Below are 27,493 nucleotides of genomic sequence, written 5' to 3' on the forward strand. Positions count from 1 at the left end.
AAAGATGGGTAGTAGTGACTGCCATAAGCATTAAATTTAAAAAAAAAAAAATCACACAGAACCCAGAGGCATTTTCATCTAGAAGTTATTACAGGACTGGGTTTAACAAGGAATTCCATTTGACTTTGAGTTAACTGTCTGAGCTGCAAGTATTGAGGTCTAGCTTTCAAATTCTTCATTGCACATATTGCAATTTTTTAAAATACAGAAAAAAATGGGGATTTATTTCAGAGTCCTGATACTCTGCTTCCCACACAGCTGTCTAAGAACAGCCCTGATTACTCTGTGCCAGCGCTCCTTGTTTCCAGCTGCTAAATCCCATTAGAAGTAGCTAAAAATGAGTTAAGCGCTTTCCTAACATTACTTTTCCTTATAATCAATTTTTGTAGTTGTCATATGGATAAGAGACGGAAAGGCTGGATCAGCAATAAAATTAACTGCTCTCAGAGATGTGTTCAGCAAAGTTAGAACATACACAATCTTTGATTTCTGGGGTAATCAGGCACCTAATACCCATAAGGATTTTTTTCTTAAATTCTTGAGCACAGCCCTGCCTGTGCTATGATTAATTGTGAAGTTTCAAGACCGATTAATTTCCCAGTCTCACAATCCTCCTCTCAAGCCTACAACTAGCTAAGGGTAGATGAAAAATTCTGAGTATCTGCAATTTCTGTTGGAACACTCCTGCTTTGAAAGTGGGATAAAAGACAGGCAATTGCTGGATTATAGTCCACCATTACAGTCCATTCCATAGGATTACAGAGGAAAAGCATCATTTCCAAAGAAGCACTGGTTGTTTCTAAAGTGAAATGGAGCCCATTTTTATGAACCTACAGTGGTTTGCCAGGACACACTGAAGCTGTTAGTACAAGGAGTTTACAGAGAGGCAGTGACAAAGTGACTCAGATGTTGATTTGAAAAATCTGGAAGCAACAATGACAGGATGAATTAAGACAGTAGCTGGACAACACAAAAAATGCTGAAGAAGCCAGGGCCAGCACATATAAGTCACGGCACAGAGGGTCTCATGCACACAACATCAACAGCTGTACCAGGGGCTGTTTCTTACATTTTAAATGAGACTAGATATAGCTGCGGGAACTATTCATTGGCATCAACAGCGCATGCTTATATTTGGAAATTATGGATTTTTGCTGAGGAATATGCACTTCAGCATCTTGTTAATAGTTCCAATCACAGGATAAGAATCAATCTCTTTTAGATAAAAAGTATTGTTGCACCGAGATCCTGTTTACTTCCAGTTTTACATCTTGCCTCTCCAGAAATGTTAGTTAGGCTTGGCGTGTTTCCGATGTAGGGATTAGAGTACAGGAATTCCTTAATTAACTTCACACAACCTCTGACACAGGAGCCGAGGCCTCTGTACACGGAAGATGACGTGGAGAGTCAGTAACTGCAATACAAGACACACATCCCCCCACACTTCCAGTTCTCTATCACAGAGAGACAGAAGGTGGTTACAGAGCTCTGCATCTGCTCTCATCGGTATCAGTGCAATGGTGTTTCTGTGGCTCTGAAACCGCGATAAGAAAAAAAAACTACACAAGACAGATACTGTCTAAACAAAGAAAAATATCTATACACACACACACAAATCCTGAAAAACACAAATCATGGTCTTTATCATTTAGTAAAAGATGCTTTACACCAGTTTACACTGGCACACAAAACAAATGTAATCTCAAGGCCCAGTCCGTGGATGAAAAATCAGTGTACACCCACTAAACCATCTGCAAGGCTCTGCCTCAACAGGAAGATTTCAGCCCCCATAGATGCCAATTACAAGTTCACGTTGGATCAATCCATATTAATCATAACAGCCCCAAGTCTGTCCTGCAAGCAGAGGGACACAAAAGTATTACTTCAACTGGCACAGGATCACGAGACACTTGGGTAGGAGCACAGCACACCCGCGTTTTTCTGCTCATAGCTAATCCATCCTATGTAAGAACACGTACTGGAACAGATTGTCCAGAGAGAGCATGGAGTCCCCCTCAGTAGAGACATTCCAGAACCGTCCGGACACAGCCCTGTCCCGTGTGCTCTGGGATGGCCCTGCATCAGCAGAGGCTGGGCCGGATGACCCACTGTGGTCTCTTCCAACCTGACACATTCTGTGATTCTGTGAATTGTGCCGCAACCACTGTGTCCACGCGCCTTATCGCTGCTGTCAATATTCAGAAAATAACACCTTAGTTCCAGTCACCGCCCAAGCATGCTCAGGCTTCTCTAGAGACGAAAGCCCTGGCGGAGGGTCAGTCCCCAAGCACCTCCAGCACCCAACGCTGTGCCCCGCCCCGGCTTCGGGGAAGCTTCGTTTAAAGGCGCTGAGTGCCCGCCGCGGTGACGGCACGGAGGAGGGACAGGAGTGAACCCCCATGCCGGAGCCCCTTCACGTCAGGCCGGAGCCCCTTCCCGCCGCCCCAGAGCGGCCGCCCCACACGGGCCTGGCCCCGCCCCCGGGGCCGCCCCGCCCCAGTCACGCCCTCCCCCGCTCGTTGCCGCGCGCCGTCGCGCCCCCTCTCCTCCCCCCGCCGCTGCCTCCCCAAGTCTCGCGAGAGCCGCGCGGTCCGGCGCGCGCGGGCCGCGCCATGTCGGATGCCGTTGGGCGCAGCCGGGGCCCCGCCCCGCCCGGCGGCCCCAGCGCCCCGCACTGAGCCCGGAAGCGCTTCCCGGCCGCGCGCCCCGGGACTCCCGTCCCCGCTCCAACCTCCGCTCCCCGCGCCCGGCGGGGCACGCGCCTCTCCCTTCCCCCTTCCTCAGGAGGAGCGGGGGGGCCCCCGCAGCGGGGCCCGGGCCAGAGCCAGGGGGCGGGAATGCAGCCGCCGGAGCCGCAGCCGCAGCCGAGCCCCCAGCGCAGCACGGTGAGAGGGGGCGGTGGTGAGGGAGAGGTGTGCGGGGCGAATTTGGGAGCGGGCAGGGCCGCCCCGCTGCCGGGGGTCAGTGAAGGGGGCTCGGGTGACACCCCCCCGCTGCCCCCATCCCGCCGGGCTGTGGGTGCCCCCCCTCCCCGGGTGGGAGCGGGCTGCAGCCGTCCCGGGGGACACGGACGGGCTGCCCCGGGGAGCAGGGGGTGTCCTGCCCTGCGTGGGCCCGGGTGCGGTGACGGGAGGCGGCTCGTGTTGATCCTGGCTCCTGTTTTGCTGCCGCACTCCCACGCACCGAGCAGGGAAAACTTTGGTCTTTGTTTTTGGAGCCCTTTGCGGAGCAAGGCGGGCGGGCTGCCCGGGGATCCCGTGCGGGTGTCCCCTCAGCAGGGGCTGTGGTGTCTGCTGGGCCACTGATGCTGTTCTTGCTGCGTAAAAATAAATAAATAATCAAAAAGCAAATGGATTCACAGGTAAACGCTGCCACTGCCCCTTGGACGTGACTGCAGCGCGATGCTGCTGCTGCTGCTGTGCCTTGGCTCTAGAAATAGAAGGGCCCCAAAGGTAGCAAGGCCTTGGCTATGCTTTGTCCAGAATCTTGGCTTCAGGTCGGGTTTGAGATCTTATCGACTGTTTGTATTTGCTCTGAGGAAGATTAACTCGAGTTTCATTTTGTTTGTTTTTTTTAATATATATGGTGGATGGATGCAGCTCTTATTTATGCCTTGATACTGTTCACTGTTAGTGTAGGACTGTGCAGTCGCTGTGCTTTTTCCCCTGGTTCAAACATAACTTGTAACATGATATTGGCCGTTGTTTCCTTGGCTTTGGCAAGGAGAAAACAAGGAGACGAAAGGCAATTGCTTAGATGGCTTGGAAGTATCTGTATTTCATGGTTTGGTAGAGATTCCCTGTGTCCAAAAAAAAAACTGAATGGCAGAGATAGGCCACACTTGGAAAGTAATGGAAAAACTTAAAGTGAGACACTGTGTTCAGGTAAACATGCATAAAACTGTCATGGAAGGTCTCACAGGTGAGTGAGTGCTAACCAGTTTGAAGATGCTAGTCTTCTTCCATTCTAAATGACTATTGAGAGTGGTCAGGTCAACCTGTCCAGCTAATGTGTCAATATGTGTTTGTTATTTTTAGTGCTGGTGTTTACTGTGACAAAATTGAGTAGTATTTCTTTATGGGCTTGTGTTCTGTAGCAGGTCCACCTGATCGCTAATGTTTCCAGAGGACTTAGTATAACAGAGCACTTAAAACTTACAGGTAAAGCTTGCGTGATCAAAGGCCAGTCACTGTTCTGGTGACTTTAATTTTGTTTTCTAGATCTGCGAGAAAAGCAATGTTTTTTTTCTGCCCCTCCTTAAGTATATTTGCAGTTAACATATTTCATGTAAAAAGAAGAAATGTTAAATTCATTTCCTCTTTGTAGAGGGAGAGGAACAGGATTCTTAAAAATAAAATATTTCACAACATTTGTTAAGGCTTGCACTTTGTCCTGCCTTGTGAATGGTGTCTATTGATAGCAGCAGTCTGAAGAGTGCCATAACAGCCTGTATTAATGTATATATAGACTGTCTCAGTTCATCCATAAAATTAACAATATACCAAATTTTGCTTACATTATTGAGGAATAATCAGCATTTAAGCCTGCCTTTAATCTTGAATCTTTTGGTTTAAACACAGGTAGCTGGATAAGTGTGATGTGTTCTCATTATGAAATTATACTTTTATGATGTATTTTTTTCAGCTTGGGTCATAACCTTTACAGTTAATGATTGCGGGTAAATGTAAATAGGGTATTGTGATATCTGTGTCCATTGTTGTTTCCTGGATCTCACTGAGGCTCCTTTTTCTTTCCATGAGTTTTCACCTTGGGGAAGACTAGATCAGTTGAATAGGTATTGTGAAAACATATCTGACTTTCAGCCAGCTTTGTTGATGTCTGTGCTTGTGTCTCTCTGTTGAGTTGCAAAGTAGAAGATAATCCTAATGGAAAAAGACTCCTTTGAAGTAAGTCAAGAGAATACATTAATGTGGTTCTTTGGGTTATCCAGTAATAACTTGCCTCTGTCCCCTCTCAAGAATTATGTAGTTTAAATGAAGTTTTTGGTTGCGCTGGTCTGTAGACATTGTCCTGACTTCAAACCTGCAATGATTCATTTTGTATGTATTTGTAAACAGCATAGGTAGCCTCAAAGTATGACCTGCAAAAGTGTTCTTTGTTAGGGCAAGAGTTAGTGGGTATGTACTGCAGTACATAATAAATACGAAACCTAAGATGTTTTATTGAATTATTTTTCAAAGAGCTGTGTATTCAACTGGGATGATTTTCAAATCCCTACTTTCACAGCTGCAGTGTTTCAACAGAATCACTAACACAAGAAAAAGCCTTTGATTTACTTTTTTGACACCAAAGGTTTAGTGATGATCGAGTCATTGAGTAAATGATCAAATCTAGTAAGTTTTGGGTAACGTCAAGTCTATCGTGTGCTTAGTCATCCAACTCAACTATGCTATGACACATTCTCCTCTGGGAGCATCTATGGTGCTGCTGTTCCCACTGCTGTGAGCTGAAGTAGGTGCAGTGCCTGTGTGTGCACACATAAGTGCAGGTAAAGTGTAGCTAAAGGTGTCTGCAGTGGAAGTTATTTTTGTTACATGGTACGGTTAAAGGGCAGGTGACAAGTGGAGTGAAACTGAGAAGGTTGGTTCATGCAAAGCCTGAAAAATTATCACAAGCACCTTTTGGACTACTTTTGACTGCAAGTGTTTTAAGGTACATGGTAGAAATATCTCTGACTTGTGGTTTTGCAATATCTTTTCCTGTCCCTTTACTGTCTTTACTCAAACAGAAGAATAAAGCTGAACTGAAAATTTTTGGTGCTACCTGGTGTGGTAAACTGATACTAGGGATTGACTTTCAAATCCCTGCCAAAGTTTTCTATTATTGTCTTTCTTTTTTCTGAGTTGGAACTCTTGATTTTCTATATAATACAAATTTTCTGTAGACTTATTTCTTTATGGGCATAGCAGACTAAAATACTGTCCGAAGGGTAATATTGACTGTCTTGTTCTTGTGAGAGACTGAGAATAGTTCTGCAGAGGTTGAATGTGTGGTGATGTCATGGTGACAGTTCTAACGTGAGAAGCTCTCACCATAAATGGAAAGATGAGTTTTGAAATACTTGTTTAGACTTGCGTGTGCAAATGTTGAAGATGTTGGTTGAAAACACTGCTAGAATAGATTCTTGTAGTCTGCCAAACCTTGAAGCATCAGTCAAAGTTGTCCTTTGAAAGGCTTTCTAATTGGGAATGTGCTTGTAATACTTAGCAAATTGCTCTCTCCAGCTGCAGACAAACGGTAATAGCGTAGGTGGTTCTGTGGTACTGAATGTCCGTCCTGGGTATCTCCTGTGTGAGGAGAGGGTTGTTGGTCAGTAACTTCTGTGCTGTGTCAGTCAGTGTTTAAGAGGTGGCACTGTGGTATTGGTATCCAGGAGACTCATGTGCACAACTTCCAGAAAAAACATCACTGAGGCATTTTTATTGACTTGAGAAGCTGAAATACATGTCACAAAATTCAGTATGTAATAAGGGGACAATGCCACATTATTGCTGATACAGTTCAAGTTGTGCAGTGGGTTCTCATTGTTTGGTGTTCTGCTTGTTTGTTTTTTTTTTTCTTTTTGAAGATGAATTATACTGGATTCATCACACTGTCTGTCTCAGCTTAATGTCAGTGGAAGTAACATTTCAGTACTCTTACACCTCATTGATTACTACATTGAATGCTTCTCCCTTTTCAAGTATTGTTTTACAATAGCCAGCATAGCACTAGACTATACAAGCGAAAAATGCCATTTCTGTTCAGGTTATGTACTGCTTTGTGTTTTTAAGAGGCATTAGTGTTCTTCAGCTCCTGGTGGGCTTTATTTTATTAAGGCCCTGAATTCAAAGTAGTGGGATTTTAAAAGCACTGAATTACCAGGTTTTGTCCTAATCTAGCTCTTTTGTAAGGAAAATTACTGCTCTTTTTCAGAGAGTTGTTTAAAGCAGGGAGCTTTGTAAGCAAATAGCAAAGTCACAGAGAGAGAGAGAGAGAGGTCATTCTGCTACAGTGGTATTGAGCAGCCTGGCTGCCACAGCTGAAGTACAGATGTTTTCCTATCTGTGTGTGGGCTTGCTGGTGAATCATTAAGAGTGTTTTCTTTAAAACACCTTTCTGCAGATTCTGTTCAGTCTGTCTTGTTCCACGCTCATAATGAAATACCTTCTTTCAAATGATATTGCATATCCACTAACGTGTATATTAACTTGAAAAGTGGGTCAATTTCTGTGAAATCATGGTTGATCTAGGGACAAATTGAGAATTTTCAGAAAAAAAAACCCTGTTAGTATCAGTATTTGTCTTGGATGTTGTAGCAGGAAAAAACTTGAATGGTTTAATAAACTGCACTCAGTATTAGTCGACTGTTTCTTACCAGATTTGGTAAAAAGATCCACAGCAGTGCTGGTATTTTAATCTTGTTGCAACTTTAAGCTTAAGCATTTTTCCATTCCTTGGTTATATTCTGAGGTGATTTGCCCCCAAGTCTCATCTGTTTGAACAATTCTTCCTGGTTTACAGTGTCACAGCTGCATTAGACAATGGCTGGCACAAGGCTTGGTTTGCTCTATGTATGTTATTTGTCACATTGGTATGAATCTTCAAGTGTAATTCTTTGTGTTCAATGGGGAATTTGTATACTTTGGCTTGACTCAAGATGTGGACACTTTTTCCTAGCACTTGAAAGAGTTACAGATTTGTTTTGTTCTTTCGCATTGGGCATAGGATCAATAATAGTTGATAAATAGGAGGTGGTTGGTTTTTGTTGGCTTTTTTTTTTTACCTAGATGTTGTGCAAGTTATGAAAGAAATATAGAACTTGGCTTTCATGTGGATATTCTTGAAGATCAACTTGCAGAAATAGTAAGCCAGGCACTAGGCTTTTGCAGAGCATTGCATTAAAGTGTATCTGCCTTTTCTTCTTGAACTTCTTATGTTTATCTTGAAGGAATAGTAATTCTCACTGTAATCCTGCTAATGTTGGACCAGAAATGATGTGTCTAGATAAGGCAAAGTGTTAATTTGGTACAGTTTCACTCTGTTACTTCATAGTTGCTCAAAAAAATATGGACAGGTTAAATTTCTACTAGGAAGCATTACATCAAATACCATCTTTCTTCTCACTGAGGATTTGAATGTGTTAAAACTTTAAGTTATTTTCTGGACATTCTGCTGAAAAGTTACTATATGTTCTTTCCTGGTAAAAATCAAGTTTTAGCTGATGGATGATCTGGAACTATGCAAATGTAACTTCAGTAATTGCTGAGTAAGTATTACAGCTGAATTCGGAACACTTACATGAAATTATATTTTAAAACTTAAATTTTTGTCAGTGCTTTTGTACATTAGCAGGGGTTTTTCAACTCATTAGTAAGTTTCAAATGGACAGGATGGGAACAGCTATTGTAGTCTTTTATCTATGCTTTGTTTCCTGCTGCTTGGGTAGCATCATGAAAATGTAAAAGTTTGCATGCTGTTACAACTTCATGAACATCAGTGTTTTATACAGGTGTTTCACAAGAAGTCTCATTGTTGGACTGAAAATGGTTCACGCACTGTGTGTTTAAGAGCTTTTTGAATAATTTTTCAGGAATATGTTTGTAGTTTTGCACTTTCTCCTGCACTTACACTGAAGCGGTTAGTTGTCACTGTGTGCTGGTTTCAGTAGCAGGCAGTGACAGTGAGATAATTACCCCAGTTCACATCTAGTTTCCTTCTGTGTTGGTGTGAGTTCATTGACACTTTCTGCAACAAACATTTTTTAATTATTGTTTTCTTGGAATGTCCAGTTTAAAGGAAGAGAGATCAGACAGGGAAGAGACTTTGTACCACATCTGTTGCAGTTGAATTGTTTATAAATGGCAGAATGTAGATTCTCTTAAATGAAATGTCTCTTTGCTTTTGAAGCCCATCCTCTAGATGCAGTAGATGCTTCTTTGGCTTTAAAGAAAGTTGCAAGTCAAGTAAATGTTCTACCTGCCAATCCTTTTCAAAATTTGACAGTTGAGGTAAAGGAGGCTGAAGGTAGCCTTAGGCCTGAGAGAGACCTAAGTAAGATCAGCTATTTTGGTCTGTCTTTAGAAGTTATGATCTACTATATTAAAAAAAAAGAGAGAGAAAAAGAGTCAAAAAATCACCCAAATGTTGAAATAAAGTTCCTTCATCTAGGAGTAAGGGGTCTGTGAGAAGTGGATGGCTTCTGTAGAGGACAACTTGAAGTTTTCCGAAGAGAAGAATCATCTCAGCAACTCTGTACAGCAGGTCTTGATGTTCTTAGTTCCATCAGCTGGGTGACATCTTTCTATAGTAATGTGGACACTGAGGCATCTTCAGTGATCTCTGTTGTTGTTACTCATAGAGGCACTAGTACCCACAACACAGACGTTTCTGGTACTGTGGTAAACAGTACTTCTATTTCTGGAGGAACACCCAGTCACTTGAAAGCTGCTTTTCCTTAACTGAGACATTTTTCTGTAAAAGTTGTAGCAAAAATTTATGACGCTTCTCCTAAGAGCATATGTTACCCAAAATGTGATCAGGACATGGAGGCTTGTGCTGTTTGGTTCTTATCTGTACCGTTCAGTTCTTGGGTTTTGTCTTCAGAAGTCCCAGTGCAGTTTGTTCTCATGTCCATCTGTTACTGAGAGGTTGAAACACAGCGTTACTGGACTGGCGTCTCCAGTCTGATGGAGGATTCCCATCCAGGAAAGGCAGAGAAGGTGGAGGAACAGCTCCTACTTCTCTTACCCTTTAAGAAATCCGTATCTTCTGAAAGAGAGAGTCTGCTCACTCTCCTGGTGGTTGGACAAGGTGGAGAAAACTTTTTATTGCCACTTCTGGGCTCACTGAAGCCGTGGTCTCTGTGGGGTTGCAGTTCACAGACTTGATGGCTCGGAGAACTAGCTGAAGGGAGATTAGTGTTGGGTAGCTGACAGGAAAGGATCAAAAGAAGTTTGACTCTGTTCTGTGAGCTGCGTTTTAGAAAGACCCCGCAAAACCAAGCAGTCCTTATGTGCTTTCCCCACCACTGAATCCTGTTAAAATCTATACCGTAGATCATTGTTTGGTCCAGCTTCCTGTAAAGAAATCTAAAGAATGAGATTCTAGTCTCTAAATGTCTCTTGGTTTTGGAAGTTTTGAAAGGTAAGGTTTTTGTGAGCTCTAGAAAAAGAGGAAAGAAAAGGGTTAAGTGTTCTTCTGTGATTCAGGTGAGAAGAAAGTAGTTATTACATTGACATTTTGCTGTGTTTTGTTCTTATGTTTTGATTATGTGCTAGAACACAGATTCCAGAAAGAACAGATGTGTCTCATGGGAGAAGTTGTGTCCTCGTGGCAGTAGCAAATTTCTGCTTTGGGGCTACTCTGAATAACTTGTCTTGAGCATAATCATTGGATTACTGTATCCACTTGTCCATGAATAGAATATTTGAGTTTAAGCTTTGCTAGTATCTTTAGTTAGTCAGCCTGGGAGTAAGGATTACAGATATTTTGAATTAGTTCCTAAGTGCTGCTTTCTGAACTTTTTTGCTGCTGTTGGTTGTAAGTGCCATCAGTAAAAATGGTTGACTGCCACATGCTTATGTAAGCTGCACTCATTTTTTAAGTGAAACTATTTATGGCACAGGCTGTTTAGTCTGTTCAGAAAATGAAAACTCTACATACTTAAGGGGAATGCATTTAGACTTGCTTAGGGCTTTCTTTTGTCTGCTTTTCTGAGTTTGGTTTTGTTTTGTTTTTTTCACCATAGCTGGTTTTGTGGTGGATGAGGGTGGTGTTTCTTTTGTTTTCCCAGCAAGTGTATGGTATACTTAGACTTGCAGGGCAAGTTATTTCTGTGTATAGTAGAATGAGTGAATTACGTAAGCATGTTACATGATCATAAATAATCTTAATTTTTATTAAACTATAGTAAATGTCAAGCAAGGAGAAAAACTTGATGTTTGGGATTATTTGTTCAGGACTAGTGATGATCCCATATTCTGTGCTACGAGCATCTTAGTTGTTTGGATAGCTGATAGTATGTGCAGAGTGACAGAATGCTACTAGAAGACTATCCAGTAGACAAATACTCTGCCAAAAAATTGGATTTCTTTTTTAGATATTCAGAAAGTACTGTGATGATTTGAATAAAACATTCTTAAAAAGCAGTTAAACAGCTGTATTGCATTTGTAGTAAGCAGTATTTAATTTAAGTTCCTTTAATGGTTAATGATTTTGTTAGCTGTGAAAAAAAGACTGCTTAAACATTAAATGAGTTTACTAAGGTGTAAACCTCAAGGTTGAATTATAATAGGTTTTTATTATACATATATTCAAGTACATCAAATTTGTATTAGTTTCATGAAATGCTCAAAGATGAGTAACTTTTGAGTATATTACTGGGATTGTAAATCTGCAGAATAACTTTTCAGGAGGGATCTGGGAGGACTGCAAACTTGTCTTTAGATGTGTGTTTTAATTCTTACATGACACTGGATTAAACTCATATCAGTTCAATACATCTCAAAATACTAACATTTTTCAATCACAATATTAGTATTTTGTATTGTTTGCCCTGTTTTTTAGATTATTTTCTGTGTTCTGTGATTCGTATTTGCCAATCCCTGAAATTCATAACTAATCTGGTTTGATGGCTTTGTTTTTCCTGTGGTCAAGGCTAAGAACTTTTGCCAATTCTTACAAATAAAAAGAAAATGAAGATTCAGGAAGGAAGGTTTTCAGGAAGTTGAGAACCATCAATGCTTCTCCGAGGTTTAGATTTCTGGCTTGCTTGAATATAGATATTGGGATTTCACAGAGATGCTGATTGTTCTGTCGTTTAACATGGAAAATAAGCCTTCTAGAAATGTTACGCGTTTTACTTCAGTGTCTAAATCACTGGGTAAAGTGTGACCAACCAGATACGTTGGTTGCAACCAGAACTGTTGATTGCATTGTTCCTTGCTACTATGAGGTTCCTGTGAGTAACAGGAAATCTGCTAAATGGAATCAAAGAGTTAAGACTTGGACTGTGACTTTGACTGGTTTCTTAATGGGAAAGTCTAATTTCTAGTAAGTTTTTCTGCCCTACCTGAAGGGAGAGTCTGTTCTGAGATCTTTGTGGTCAGATCCCATCCTGACACTTTGGTCTCACGTTTTTCTCTCTCTCTCTCCCTCCCTGGCTGCCTACTTCTGTCTCAAAGTTTTGTGTCTGTCTATAATGCAGGGTATTGCAGGGTTTTGAGGCAAGTCAGGTAGCTGATCCAGTTTGGGGGAGTATTTAGTGTTTGTAAATCAAAGTATAGCTTTAGTAATGTCCACATCACCATTTGGTCTCTAGATTTGTGGCGGTGTGTTGGGAGGAGCAAGCATTCAAAGGAAAGGAGAAGCAAATTCTTTCTTTAGAATTACTGTGTTTTTACTGGTTTAAAGTGATTATGAAACAGATGAAACTTCCTTTGTGACAATTTCTCTTGTGGAAGCGCCCAGAGTGTGTGCTGTCGCGGAGCATTTTATGATGATAAATCTAGACAAAGATTTCACGCCCCGCTCCCCCAACTTATTTCCTGGAGTTAAAGGGTTTTGTGCCTAATATTCACTTGTTTCAATTTTTTAATGTTTTTTCAGAGTTCAACAGCAATTTCAAAACTGCCTGTCTTTTGCTGGGATTGTTGTTTCCTTGGTGTATTCAGTCATGACACTGTATGCTGGGCAAAAAAATGGGTGGATTTGGATGTTCAGTGTTACTTTTCCCTTGTAACTGTGTATTTCTGTGTCTCTGCGTAGAAGGGAATTGGATTGCAGCCCTATGTTCCCAGTTTTAAAGTTTGTAAGAACCTTGGTATTTGAGTGTAATATGTTTGTAAATTTTGGTGTGGGGTTTTTTTTTTTTCCTTCTGTTAATTATTTTGTACTTTATGTTTAAGAATTTATTTTCTTTTTTTTTTTTCCCTGAAAGTAACATTCAATAGTATCTTACTCAGCAGTTCTCGTAGTCCAGAATTCACTGCTAAGTTGTCTTTCTACTGACTCCCAGACCAGTCTAGGATATGTTTATTATATAGTCTTCATTAGAGAGATATGGTCTTTTTTATGCTATTAATTTAAAAACTGATTTTAAAATGTAAAATACATTTAAAAATGTATTCAGTTTTATTTAGTTAAAAGCCAGTTTTATGAAAAATTTGCTAAATTAGGAAAATGTACTTTTGATTTCTAGTAATGAGATTTCCTTTAAATATTTGGTCCTTATTTGAAAAGAATAATTTGAATTTTAGAAGTCACTTTTTGTGATAAATAATGCAAGTTGAGAATTTTTAATAAAATTTAAGCATGCTTATTACGATTCTTTCATGATGTTATTGAAAGTTTACATAGTGAATAATAAGTAGAGTCAATATTACAGTGTTTGAACCTGTGGCTTAATTGTGCGCCTGTTTGGGGGGTTTTTTTGTGTGTAGTTTCTATTTATTCTGGACTTGATTCAGTTGAATTGAGCGTGTATCACTACAGAAAGAATGTCTTTATTCTCACACATACTTGGAAATGTGTTATTATAAAGGCAGTTTCTCATTAGGCTGTTTGGTCTATGGACTGTGTGCAGTTCATAAACTTCTCAAGTATGTAGAAAGTTGCTCTTCTCATCAGAGTACATGGTTGAGTGTGGATATCTGACAAGTAAAGTAATAGAGAATATGTATTTGAGGAAGTATGTACAGAGTTGAATGTGAATTTTCTTCTGCAAATGTTTAAATTTGTGTGAAATTTACTTTTAATCCATTTGAAAATTAGACAAAATATATAATAAGATATTTGAATTAAGAGTAACTCCATAGGTTAAACTGTGTAGACAGTGATGGAGATTTAGTGGGCGTTGAGTGTCCAAAGTCTTGTGTATTCCCTGACTGGAGCCCAGTAACCCTTCTTGGCAGAAGTTGGCTGAAACAGAGAATCTGTAAGGTTGGAGGAGATGGTGCTACAATGTAAATCTGGTAACTGGGGGTTCTTTTCATTGTGGTTCTCAGCTAAATATTGTTTTTAAAAAAAGATTCCATTGTTTTTCAGCCAAGAAAAACACCAAACTTTAAACAGTACTGAGTTTGGTTCACTATAATGGAAAACTGGTGGTGTGAAATAGTTGTGAAAATAAGCATCAATTATTTTTGTGTTGTCTGGGGTTTTTTAAAACATGAATTACCTTTGTTTTTTTAAAGCTGATGCTGAATCAAAAAACAGGCTTCTCAGAGGTATCTAATTACTTAATTTGCATATTTCTCCAGAAGTTGGAAGGAACACAGAATCTGCATATGATTTATAGTCAGACTTAACAGGTCTGTTATGGTATTGCTCAGCTTATCTGGCTATCCACGTACTGAATGTGTAGCATCGCTTTCCATCCTGTGGGGGAGGAATGACACAGAACAAAATAGAATCAGGCTTGTGCTTAAACAGCACTAAAAATGTCAAAGGTTTTCATCTCCTTCCTTCTCCTCCCTCTTCTTTAAAAGCGGCGAGAACCCAAAGCTTACACTTGAGTTTGGGTTGTGAAAATGCTTAGAGCTGAGTTTGCTTGCTGTTACGTTGTGAGAATTCTGAAGGAGTCATTGGGCTGTTTGGTGAAGCAGAGGGTGTGACTACTTGTGCTATGATTTTGGAATCAAGACATCAGATTGCAATGTTATTTTAATACATTTTTGCTTTCAACTTGTTTGTTTGGTTTTTTTATTCAGAAATGTACAAATCTCTCACTTTGTGCTCTTTTGTTCAGGGCAGGCACTGTGTGTCACTTACTGGCCTCAGGGGAATACTCTGGTGACAATTGTGCTTGGCTGGCCAGGGGGAGACAGCAAGTTATTTTAAACTTTAGATTTTACTACTGTCTAACCTCCTGCTGTATATAAGAATGCATTGGCTTTGTGGAAAGATATGACCGTGATTTTTCTTCTTGTTTTTTCCCCTCTGCGTTTTTAGCAAACAATGCCCTTCTAAGACTCAAGGGAGTTATATGAAAAGACTGGTTTGAAAAGGTTGAAATTCTTAGTTACTAGAGGAAGAGCTGGGCATGCTCCACATTGTTGCATTCTACAAAACATATGGACACTGCCACTTCTCAACAGTAAAGAAATTGGGAGATTGGTTAAAGAACTAAACACCAAATCTCTTCCTTTGCTGTGGTATCTAAGCAAAGGAAACCACTGTGACAGATCAGGTGAAAGAAAGGTTTTTCCGTTCTTGTAGTGCATCTGAGACACTCATATTGTTGGGTGGGTGTCAGTTCCAATCTTCTGTTCTGGTGGAGGTGAAGAGCCCTGAGCACAGCACAAGTACCAGAGCAAGCTCAGTGTAGTGTAGAGAATGTTTCAACAGTTCTTTTGCTACTGCTTTACTGAGTTATCCACAAAACTCCATAGATCCTAAAAGAAGAGAGAGGTCTATTAAAGTAAAGGACATGGATTTTGGAGGCTGCACCTACCGTGAGCTGCTGGACAGCATCCTTTTGGTTTTGAGAAGAGAAATAATCCAAACCTCTTTAAGAATAGAATGAGTTAGTAACTATTTTAGGTTGAAGCTGCCTTTGAGCTCTAGTGTTTTTTTCTTCTTCTTCTAAAGCAGGATTATGAGGATAGCTTCCTAAAAGGGAAATGAAATCAGTGCAGTTTATCCTACCAACTTCAATGGAGTACAGTAAGGCAGATCAGTGTGGAAATTATTTGGCTTTAGAGAGATGCTGATTGCTTAAAGTGTTTAACGTGCATGTGTAACTTACATTTGGAAGGATATTTGTCATGTAGAGTAAAAGTAAGTTATTGTAAAAAGCTGAAATTGTGAATAGGGACTTCTGGCTGAAATGCTTTGAGAAGTCAAGTACTGCTTATTCCTGAAAGTTTCAGAAAGTGTGCCTCATTCATTTTGTCTCATATGCAGATTTATACCTTTTTTTTCGGTATCTGTACCTGATGAAAGTGACATTTACTTGTAACTTCGCCATCAGCCAGCCATGCAGTGTCAGCTTTGGAAAGACTGCCTAGTAGTCAAGGACCTCTTTCCCTCTACTTTGTATACTACAAGGCTGATTCTCTAAAGCCACAGGGTTGTTTAACATGTTCTTGTTATAGCTTGCAGTCACAGCCTCTGTGGAAGAGGCATCCAGCTCCGTCCTCACAAAATTGGTCTTTTTATGCTTATCTGTATGTAAAAAGTTACACGTGTTCCAGCCAGGAATTGCGTTAATCTCATCACTTGGATTTGAAATTTTCTGGCCTGGTATCAGACCAACAAAAATAAACAAATGTTGTGATTGATGACCTGAATACTGCCAACCTGCCTTTGCAGGCAGTGTCATTGAGTTGAGTAACTAAGGTGTCCAGACTGCAAACACAGCTTTGATTAACCTACCAGAGCCGTGACTTACAGCCTTGGAGAGAGAGCTAAAGTGTGGTTTTTACGAGGAGTTTGTGCTGTTACGTAGCTATAGCTGACCTATGAGTGATTGTAATTCATTAACCTTCCAATTTAATCCTAGAAGAAAAAGAAAATTAGAAATATGTTAGAAAAAGTCAGTTTAAAATTGTGTCCTCAGCCCAGAGTGCACTGAAGAGCATGAAAGTTGACAATATGAAGACTGCTGCATTATTAGAATAGAATATTCATTAGCTGTATTGTTTTTTCAAATGTACAAACTTTGAATACTACATTGAGTTGGCAACAGAAGAATTTACCAAGTAGCTGTTAGATTTTTAATTTGGGAAAAGCAATAAATACAAGAAATATAAATAATTAATAAAAATGTATTGACAAACATATATACATATACACAAACACACACTAAATATAAATCTAGTGAAAGGTGTCTCTGCCCATGGCATTGGGTTTGGATTTAGGTAATCTTTAAAATCCCTTCCAATCCAACCCATTCTGTGACTCTAAGCAGAAATTAATTCTGTTCATGAAAAGGTTTTGTGTAGGTGGCTGAAATTTTCCTGCTATTATCTGTAGTTTCTCAGGTGTTAAACCCACAGCTCTCTGTAGGATACTCTATCCTCTAAAGAGGATACTCTAAAGCTTTCATCAGGTAAAGATATTGGATATTCCTCAAGGCCTTTGAAGCTGTACAAGAATTTTGGCAGGAATGCATCAGTGCATTTTAGGATGAACAACTGTATTCATATTCTAGTTTTTCCATTATCTCTTTTGGCTTATCCTGTTTCTGTCCCAAGATTATGGAACAAGTGAAGCTGAAATATCAAGACTTCGTTACAGAGATTTGCTGTTCAAGCAATTCCATAGACAGGACAGCTACAGCTTTATCTGAATGTTGATTCCTTAAATGTTACCTTACATACCAGTGTTTCTTGCTGCAACAGTTGTAACTTACGGAAAGAAGGGAAACTCACAGCTTTCCTTTCACCAGACCTTTTTTTTTGTATCCTGTTAGTATTTTTTAATAGAGAATGCTGAAGTCACTGTAGAATGAAAACGTTTAAAAATGACTGCATTGTGTAGTATCTAAGGTGCATCTCCCCAGAAAGTCAGTCTGGGGCTAAGCTGAAATAAAATAATATTAATAGAGGATGATTGTAGTCTTAAAAGAAAACAAATCGTGTTGCTGAAACAAAAACCTAATTCTAAGGCTTTCTTCCCTCTCTGCCCCCAAAAGCAAAAGCAAAAGCAAAGAAAAAAAGTAAAAATCATAATGTAGGGCTTATATGACATCTGTATATATATAGATAGATATAGCTACATACACATACATGTCTGTATGTATTTATGTTGTTGGCAGATAATTTTTTATTTTAAGGTGTCTTCTGCTTTGTCCAAGGATATTGGGCACAGCAGTTCCTTGACTGTAGGACATGGTCAAGCATCTATACATGTACAGGTGTGATCATGGATAAACTCAATGTGTCAATGTTGTATTGCAATAAACATAAATAAATAACATTAATATAATGTGGTATGTAACCTCTTGATGTGACTGTCTTGCAACACTCCCGTAGGCAGGTATTCATGCAAAGACTTGTCAGAAGATACCACAGAATCAGCAAGGTCTGTGTTACATTTCCTTATGTTAACAAATTCTTCTGGAATGATAGAAAAGACAGGCATGCTGCTTAACTTGTTCATTGTATATTATAGCAATTGTCCACGTCAAAGAAATTTACAGTCAGGCCACCAAAGCTTAATTCAAAACTTTGAAAATGGAAGTTGATGTTTTCTGCTGTAGTATGGTTCGTATTTTTCTGTACTGTTGTTCTGTATTGACTCCTGTCTGTTCCTTGTTTTTTTTCTCTATCAGCTTTCTCCCTTTTTCTGTCTTACTTTTTGTTCCTGTTTATATGTTCTTGTCTGCTTCCCTCCTCAGTTTCAGGTGTGGAGAGTCACATCCTCCATCAATTTTTGTTTGCTGGGGATCCTGAAAGATGGTTCTGTCGTCCCCTCACTCCTCTTCTTTCTAATCTAGGGTTTTTCTTTTTAGTTTCAGGTGCCTAAGGTGAGGAGCGGCTGGTGTCATCAGGCCAGAGAGTGTTGAATGTTGTGCTTCCCAGTATAATTTTCTCCTTTCTCAACTGGTCATATTGGGTGTAGAAATGTAGGGAATAAAGTGTGCAGGCAGTCTGCAATTGATGTTGCTTTTTGCAGAGTTGTCACTTATATGGGCTGCTAATAAACTTACACAGGTCACTTAACTTGAAGCTAGTGCTAATTACAGTCTCTTCTGTCTCTGCAGGAAAAGGAATACTTCTGCTTTATGGGTGTAAATACACTTTGTGATCATTTTCTCAATAATGCAGAAAAATGTGAATGTTTAAGACAAGGTGTGTTACAGAAATTGTCTGCATCCTGTAAAGCTTTTCCATATATGCAGTTACCAACAAAATAGAAAGCTTTGATTCAGTGTATTGAATATAGAGTATTTTCAAGGTTTGTCATAGAAAAACTCATCAGAGAAACTGTACTAGTCTGTTTATTTTAAACTGTTGTTTGCAACACTACTATGGCAAGCCATCACAAAAGTCTTACGGCTATTTCAGAAGCAGGAAACCTGGTATTTAAGCAGTTGATTTAGAACTTTTTTCCTCTTCTCTCTGCCTTGATAATTGCTTAATTCTAATATGTCAAGTTTTAATTCAAATAGATGAAATTTTCTTTGGTAGCATAAACAATTGGGTTTTATTTTTTAAATTTTATGTTACTATAACTCATCCTATTGCTGATTTACTGCATGATTGACTAAAATAAGTGAATTTCAATTTTGTAGTTACTGCACAGCTTCAGCTCACTCTGAGAGGATGGCCAAGCTTTTTTTTGTAAAATTGTTTGCTGAGCCACCCAAGTAAAAAACTGGTGAAAAATTCAAATAGTGTAGCCCTGAATGTGTGAAGTGCAGTAGTGTGCCTTTTATAGAAGTATCTGCAGGCTCAGACAACTAACGTGATTGTGTTGCTTTTACTCTGCAAATGGAGCCTCTTTCAGATTTATTGATAGCAATTAGTTTGTTTAGAGCAGACATTTTTAATAGGAAGAAGCCCAAGCCAAAATGAAAAGGTAAAGAAAAGTGAGGGACACATGTAGGCTAATTTTGTGATTAGCCATTGGAATGTGTAACAGCTGATGTATGAGCATAAGTAACCCCGAAACTTTACAAGTTCAGTGTGAGTAATCCAAATTTGGTGGGTTGGTTGTTTGGTTTTTTTTAAATTATGACTTTTGTCTTGAGTCTTTTTGCAAACTTCTGGCTTTAGTGAATTCTTACTGATCTGAACTCCTGCAAAAGTATGTGCAGTGTTCCATTTTGTAGAAGAGTCTTGTGGAGAGACTCGTGTTTTTCCTGTTGTAAATATATCTTAGGAACAAAGCCTGTTCCGAATGTTTTACAGGTGAATTCAGTGCCTAGCAATGAGTTTGTCATGTAGGAGTAGGAGTTAATGCTGAGAGTCACCTTTTGTAGGAGCTATTAAACATCTCAAGCTGGAACAGCATTAAATTCCTGTTGAGCTGGTGAAGATTCAGGCTGGTGCCCTGCAGATAACTCACTGTCCATAGTGATGTTTGGAGATACTGCTTCTTTGAGAAGTGTTAATCTCACAAGGAAGCTCACTTTCTCAGATTGTGTATGAAACAAGAGTCCAGTATTTTTGCACTTTGTTAGCTCAGTTTCTCTCTTGCATAAACCTCAGCTTCAGTAATTGCTAAACTTGGAAATATGAATAGCAGACTGTATGTAAAGGTGAAGAAAAAGCTGAAGTTTATGATCCATGAATTTGCAGTAGACCTCCAGTGGTTTATACTATATACTCAGTGTCACATTTTCTGGTACCCTTTCTGGCTCATTTTGATTTCAAAAATAGGATATCACTACCAAAATCTTTTTGCATCATAAAACTGCTCTTAGCAGAGCCAACACAGAAGTTGATGAATTAGGAAATCTGACAGTATACTGTTCCCTGCAGGATTTTTCCCAGCCACAGGCTTATTTCACGAATGTTCAGTCAGAAATCATAGATCATATGTCCTAAGAAAGTTCATTGTTCTCATAGCTTTGGATACAACTGTGATACTTGTGGTAACCTCAAGATTATCTGTGAGCTGTACAAACTCACTTGGCGTTTGCAACTTCTGGTTGTGCCTGGTGTTCTGCAGAGCCCTTCTGGAAGCTGGTACTCGTGGCATAGTAGCATCATTCCTGAACTATCCCCTTGCCTTGGAAGCTTTCTCTTTTGTAACTTCTCTCTGTAGTGAGAGCTGCTTCTACGTGCTCATTGGAGTGAGAGAACCATCAATTCCTTTGAAGTATTTACTGCTACCCTCTCAGTGTGTGAGAGACTTAGAGGAAAGATTAAGGGAGACTTACCAGGGTCTGTCATGACAGGATGAGGGGCAATGGTTTTAAACTGAAAGACAGTAGTTTTAGATTGGACATAAGGAAGAAATTTCTGATGATGCGGGTGGGGAGGCACTGGAACAGTCTGCTCAGACAAGTGATGCCCCATCATTAGCAGTGTCAGGCTGGACGGGGCTTTGAGCAACCTGGTCTAGCACCTCCTCAGCAGGGCTTTGGAAATGGAGTGATCTTTGAAGGTCCTGTCCGACCCAGACCATGCTGTGACTTACTTGGTAGAAGAATTACTGGCCAAGAACCTCTTAGCTACTTGCTAAAATGGGTATCATTGTTCCAGTTAAGTGGTTTTCTCATTATCATTCAGTTTTTACTATTTCCTGGTGTCATGTAGGTATTAAGAGTAAATTCTTCTTTGTGGAGATTTGACTTGTATATGGGGTAGAGATGAGTTCCACCCCTTTCGCTTCCAAAGCAATGGAATAAATAATGTCTCTATATAAATGTTTCATTTGAAAAGACAAGTTTTGGGTCCCTCATTCCAAGGACATTGAGGTGCTGGAGCATGTCCAGAGAAGGGCAATGGAGGTGATGAAGGGAACACAAGTCTCCTGAGGAGCAGCTGTGGGAGCCAGGTTTAGCCTGGAAAAAAGGAGGCCTCAGGGGTGACCTTATCGCTCACTTCACCTGCCTCAGAGGAGGTTCTAGCCATGTGGGGATCTGTCCCTTCTTCCCGATAACTAGAGGTAGAACTAAGGGAAATGAACCTCAGGGGAGGTTCAGGTTGGATGTTAGGAAAAATGTCTTCACTGAAAGAGTGGTTAAACATTGGAACAGGCTGCCCAGGGAAGGGTGGAGTCACCATCCCTGGAAGTGTTCGGAAAAGGAGTAGACATGGCACTCCGTGATATGATTTAGTGGGCAGGGTGGTATTCAGTCAGAGGTTAGACTTGATCCTGGAGGTCTTTTCCAACCTTAATGATTTTGTGATGTAGATGGAAGAGAGAAAACAGTAAAGGAGTAACACCAAACACTAGTTCATTTAGATGTTGATGGCCCATAAGGATGGCAGTGTACTTAAAGGGAGGAAAGCAAAGCAAATACTAAAGCACACAAAACACGTGCCTAAGAGGGAATAGTGGTTATTTCTAAATTTTTGTAACAACCTGTGTAATTAACATGCGCACAGGTTACAGATGAAACCTTGTTATGCTTGAGTCATGTTTCTAGGCAGTGTCGCTGTTCTGCTGAAAATGGGTTTCCCCTGTCCAGGTTTCCATTACCTTGGAGTTATATATTGGTTTTTTGTGGTAAAGACACACCACACTGTATCACAATAGTCCTCATTTATAGAATCTGTGGAAAGAGTTTCAAACATGGATAAAACTGATCAATGCTTAAGTTTAAGCTACTGGGAAAAAAAACCAAACAAGTGAAGGAATGATTTTTGTTGCTCTACACTCCTTTTTCATCCGAGACAATAATATTCTAATCATGCTGACTTTAATGATTTACTTTCCATTTCAGTACTCTGAGCTGTTCTAGGCCATCACATGACACATCTGGGTAACTGTTGTGTGGATAAATGGACAGGGATATGGAATTGTCAGGAGAGCTTGTATAACTTTACCGTAAGAGGTCGGTTGGTCAACAGTGATAGCTTGTCAGCTTTATTTTTAGTTTCATTCTGCTGTATACCTCTTCATTGTGCTTCACATCACCTTCCTACCATCTAGGGGATTGTGAATCTGTTGGTCTTTTACACAAGTGAATGACTCTTCATCAGAAGACAGCTTGCCAAACCATGAAGCTGTGGTTTTACTGACATAGCCAGTCGTTCAGAGCAGTGGCAGCAGAATGCTGAGCTCAGCTTTAAACGTTGACTGCTTTTATTTTACTTTGTTGAACTTTGTAACTCAGTATGAACTGACAAAATGTCTTTAAGTTTTGGTGTGTCTTTCCTACTATGTGAAGCAATACCGTCCCAAAGCTTTGGGATGTATCACCCTGTAAATAAAGAAAACTTCTCTAACAAATGGGCATTCTGATTTCTGAGGTGGGAAAGTTGTGCTTAGCTATATAGAATCCTAAAAATTATTTTAGCTGGACTGTTGCAGGGAAAAATAACTCTTGGTTTTTGTCATAGATCATGTTTATACAGTGAGTGTGTGACTGAAGATGGTTGTGAAGAAAAATTGCTCTTGGCACTGTGACAACACTTTAGTTTCTCATATTTCTGAGATTTTGAGATCTTCCAGCTAGCAAGTCTTTATGAAGGTGTCACATTACCATAAAATCATTTGCCTGCCTTTGCTGCAAGAGCAATCCAAGATTTTAGCTGGATGGATATGAATGTTCTGGTATTTGCAGGATGAGTTAATTTTGTTTGAATGGTTAAATAAATGTAAACTTAGTGTACAAATCTGTTCTCTTTCTTTTTAGTATTGGAATTAGTAGATTGTGATGATTTTAAGCAATTACAGCCAGTGTAATTTTCTACTGCAGGCAGGCACCTTTGAATTTAAGGTAACAGTGGTTCTAGAGGCTGCTTAAGGATTAGAGGTGGGATTACATGATTGCATCTGCAGCCAGGTCATATGCTGGGCACGTTTACAAGGCTATAATTGATGCCTATTAAATAATAGGTATGTGTGGGATGGGATGTTAAAAACCATGTTTTTTCATAGCTAATCCTTTGTGTGAAGCAACTTGGTTTGAATTTTTATCTTCAAATGACATGGTTCTATACAAGCTTATTTACAAAAGTGTTGCTCTTCAACAGCTTTTCTTCTGTGTGTTTGCAGTCATTGTAGGAAGTACCACAATAATTACACACCTTAACATCTACTTGAGTGTTGAAATATAGAAGTGGAATTGGGATGTGATGATGCAGTAATGGCTGAAATCATATTTATTTGTTAAAACCACAGTATTAGCTAAAACCCCAAAGATACTAATACTCAGTCTAATAAAGTGCTTTCTAAATGTGTTGGCTGAGCTAATTAGTCTCTTGTCTTCTCGTGTGTTGCTGTTGGCAAGCAGTATATGGACAGTATCCTGGCCTTTGGAAACATTTAACCAGTGCGTCAGCAGAGATGTAGGGGGGTAATCATTCCGGTGATAAAGAGCTGCTGCCTGTAATCAGTTGGTCTGTCATAGTTTTCAGGAAGAGTTTTGGTAGAGGATAGTGTTAGTGTTGCATGGACAGTAAGCAACTGACGTGGAGTTTGAAGTGCAATTTCAGTTCTGACCTGGTATCTGGTGGTACCTTTGGAGCTCAGCTGACAGGCAGCTTTCTTGCAGTGCTACAGCATGGTCTCTGTCTAACTCCAATATTGTCAGGACTTGGTTAAATCCCATCCTGGTTTAGTGCTGTTTGTACAAGAACAGCTTTGGCTTTTGTTCCAAGTCTGCTTCAGGTGAAGGTGTCTTTTTGTTACGGCTTTAATGAATCAGATGACTGACGTTTGCAGAAAAGAGGGGGGTGGTGTTCTTAGTTCTATATCCCTTTCCTCTTTTTATCTTCTCATCTTCCTGTACACAGCGGTGTGATGTTCAGGGGGTATGCATTGTGCAGGAAAAGCTTGTTAAACTAGTAAGAAGTGTTTGATTTGGTTTTTAAATTGTTTTAACAGGTTGAGCTAGCACGGTTGAGTTGACTGGAGGTGAGAAGAAAGGTGGAGAAAGTTGTTCAGTTGTATGTGTGTTGTAACTACCAAGGAGGCCATGAGAGTGGTGAAGGGTGAGGAGGAGCAGCTGAGGGCGCTTGGCTTGCTTAGCCTGGAGGAGACTGAGGGAAGACCACACTGCAGTTACAACTTCCTCATGAAGGGAAAAGGAGGGGCAGGCACTGATCTCTGCTCTGTGGTGACAGTGACAGAACCCAAGGGAATGGCCTGAAGCTGTGTCAGGGGAGGTTTAGGTTGGGTATTAGAAAAAGGTTCTTCACCCTGAGAGTGGTTGGGCACTGGAACAGGCTCCCCAAGACAGTGGTCATAGCACCAACCTGACAGAGCTCAAGAAGAGTTTGGACAATGCTCTCAGGCACATGACGTGATTTTTGGGGCTGTCCTATGCAGGGCAAGGAGCTGGACTTTGATATTCCTTGTGGACTCCAGTATATTTATGATTATGTAAGCTGATTTTTTATTATTGTGTTCTGCCTCTTGATTTTTTCCTCTTACACTTCAATGCCCAATTATTGTTATAAACTCTTAACAATTAACTTTAAATTGTTAAGGCGTAAGAAACTGACTTCCAGGTAGCCTGTTTTCTGGAAATTCACTCAGGAATCACTTAATTGTTCCATACATTGTAATTGTATAAGTGCACATCAGTACATAATTTTTACATTTTCCAATAGTATTTATTGACATAATTTAGTTTTCAGTTGGATCTTATTCCTGATGATTTAGGTGTCTTCATTTTAATTGATTTAGCGCTTCAAAAATGACAGTAGTAGGATAGATTTTGTTCTCTACATATTTGAACAGATCTGTGGGGAGGATCAAGACTATAGTAGTTCTGCTTTTTTATTTATTTCAGAAAAGAGGCATCCGTTGGTTGATAGAACTGTTGGTTGTTTTCTTAACTTGTAATATACACAAATGGCTTAAGGAAAAGATTAAATGTAAATATACTGTTTTCACGTACATATTATTTGGGCATGTAAAAGGTGTGAAAAAACAGATTATTGTATTTGTTTAGGACTTGAGTCATGGTCTGCATAATCCATGAGATTCTCTGAGTGTCTCCTGAGGTTGGCTCTGTGTGTTAACACAGTGGGACCAATTCTGTGACAATATGCTGTGGTTTTGCCATTAGAACTGCTGTGTATGTAGCACTGTTAATTTATTCCATCTTCATGAGATACTTTTCATCTAGAGTTTGGGTACCCTCAAATCATTTCTGAAAGCTACAGATGAAGCCTCTTGTTTTCATTTTGACTTTGGGTTGGTGTTTGATGCATTGAACTTTCAGAAATTACAAGGCTAGTCATGTAATGCACCTCAGTATGTCCCTTAGCCTGTGAATGCTGTGGAAGAAAGTCTTTGAAGGATTGCTTTCCTAGCCTGTTGTGGCTCAGCAGGAGTTCTTGTCTAAGCATCTTAGCTGTGTAGCCTTTGCTGTAAGCCCTTGGCTCTCTGAATAACTTGCTTCTCTGCCTGCCGTGTGCTGTGGGGGCAACATGGGAAGTGGGTATTGTATTCCAGCCAGTTCATGCCTGCTTAGAGTGGAAAATGTGCAGTCAGTTGTAGACAGGTCAAGCAGAATAAGCTGAACAAAATGCTGGACAATAGGTAGGACAAAAGGCTGGGCTTGTACATAATGACAATAGTGAATTCTGTGGTATTGGCTGGGGGGGGAAAAAACCCAACAAATTTCCACAGTAGCTTAGCCATGTAATCCAAGGATTTCAGAATGATTGTGTGTTAGTTCATGCTTCTCAACAGTTATTTTGTGTTTCTCATAGACTTTTTAAGGCTATCTGTGTAACTGTTAAGGCTGAAAGCTTCAACTCCTCAAAACGAAAACTGAAATTTGTTACCCATTGTGTTTAGAAGTCTGATAAAATTCATAGTTGGCCAGTAACTGCCAGTCACTTTGTGTTATACCTCTACTCACCACACATACTTGGGAAATGTTAGAAAACAAACAAAAAAATTAGCTTCTGTTGTTTTAAAACTGTAGTAGAAAAACACTGAATGTACTGATGATGGATCTTCAGTCCACATGTTACGTTTACACAGTCACCCGTGTTACATTTAAATTTTTATTTGAAGAGAGAAGTGATGCAAAGGCTCTTGTCCGTGTAAATGAAATTCTTATCATTATTAACTTCTGTTTCAGATGCTGTAATTTGTTATTCAACAGAGGTTTTAACTACAATTTATTCTGGTAGGGTACTCTTTCATTACTGCATTTCAGCCTTTGCATCTGGGGATAAGGAGAGTTGTCTAGAAACACACAGAGCTTGATTGCTGTCAGGTTTTCTTTGAGTATTCTTGTGATGCTCTGCCTTTCAGAGTATGACGTTTGTTTGTCATTTACAAAAAAGTAAGTTTTATGAAAGATCCCCTACTGTTAGTGTAGGTAGGAATTTTCTGGTAGAAGCTGGTGGAAGCTCCATTTCGTTTTAGAATAAAGCATTACTGCAGTGGACAGAAATGAATTGTGATATACAGTGTAAGTTTATTGCGGTACTTCTTAAGTCACAGCAAGATAATTCACATATTTCACTGTTCTTTAAACTTGTCTCATTTATCTTGAAAAACTGTGTGATGTGGCAGGTGTCATAGTGGATACTGGAGATGGGACAGAGAGGGACCCTTTCTGTGAGGACACGTGGTGTTCAGTGAATGCTGATGGCAGCTGAGAGCTGTCCACATACACAGCCAGCAGATCGTGGACTGGACTTGCTTGACTCCTGCTTTTTTACTCCTAAAACTTTTACCAAGTTTTTTTTTTTTTTTTTTTTACCCTAAACCTGACACTTTCCTTTCTTTGAAGATACATATTCTGTTTTCTTGCTTATGAAAACAAGGAGACTTTCAGAGGAAAGATATAGGAAACTGTTGGAATACTGCCTAGAGGTATGTGTGCATTTGCTGGTCTGTTGTGCTGCTGGAGACTGCCGCTTGAGGTTGAGCTAATAAATGAAAGGCTGACTGGAAC

At 39.9% G+C, this 27,493-nt stretch overlaps 1 protein-coding gene across 2 annotated transcripts in view; it reads left to right on the top strand.

Moving 5' to 3' along the window:
- Nucleotides 1-2,639: 2,639 nt before the first annotated feature.
- Nucleotides 2,640-27,493, top strand: part of TAB3 (TGF-beta activated kinase 1 (MAP3K7) binding protein 3) — a 44,557-nt gene continuing 19,703 nt past the window's right edge. Inside the window, exon 1 of one of the 2 annotated variants that reach the window (XM_042035661.1) lies at nucleotides 2,640-2,885. The gene's annotated coding sequence lies outside the window, so the exon portion shown is untranslated. The remainder of the gene's footprint in view (nucleotides 2,886-27,493) is intronic. The other variant, XM_042035653.1, reaches the window with a different exon arrangement.

This window comes from Corvus kubaryi, unplaced genomic scaffold, assembly GCF_017639235.1.
Source record: "Corvus kubaryi isolate FWS band 111438036 unplaced genomic scaffold, C.kubaryi_AGA036_p1.0 133, whole genome shotgun sequence".
Taxonomy (NCBI): domain Eukaryota; kingdom Metazoa; phylum Chordata; class Aves; order Passeriformes; family Corvidae; genus Corvus; species Corvus kubaryi.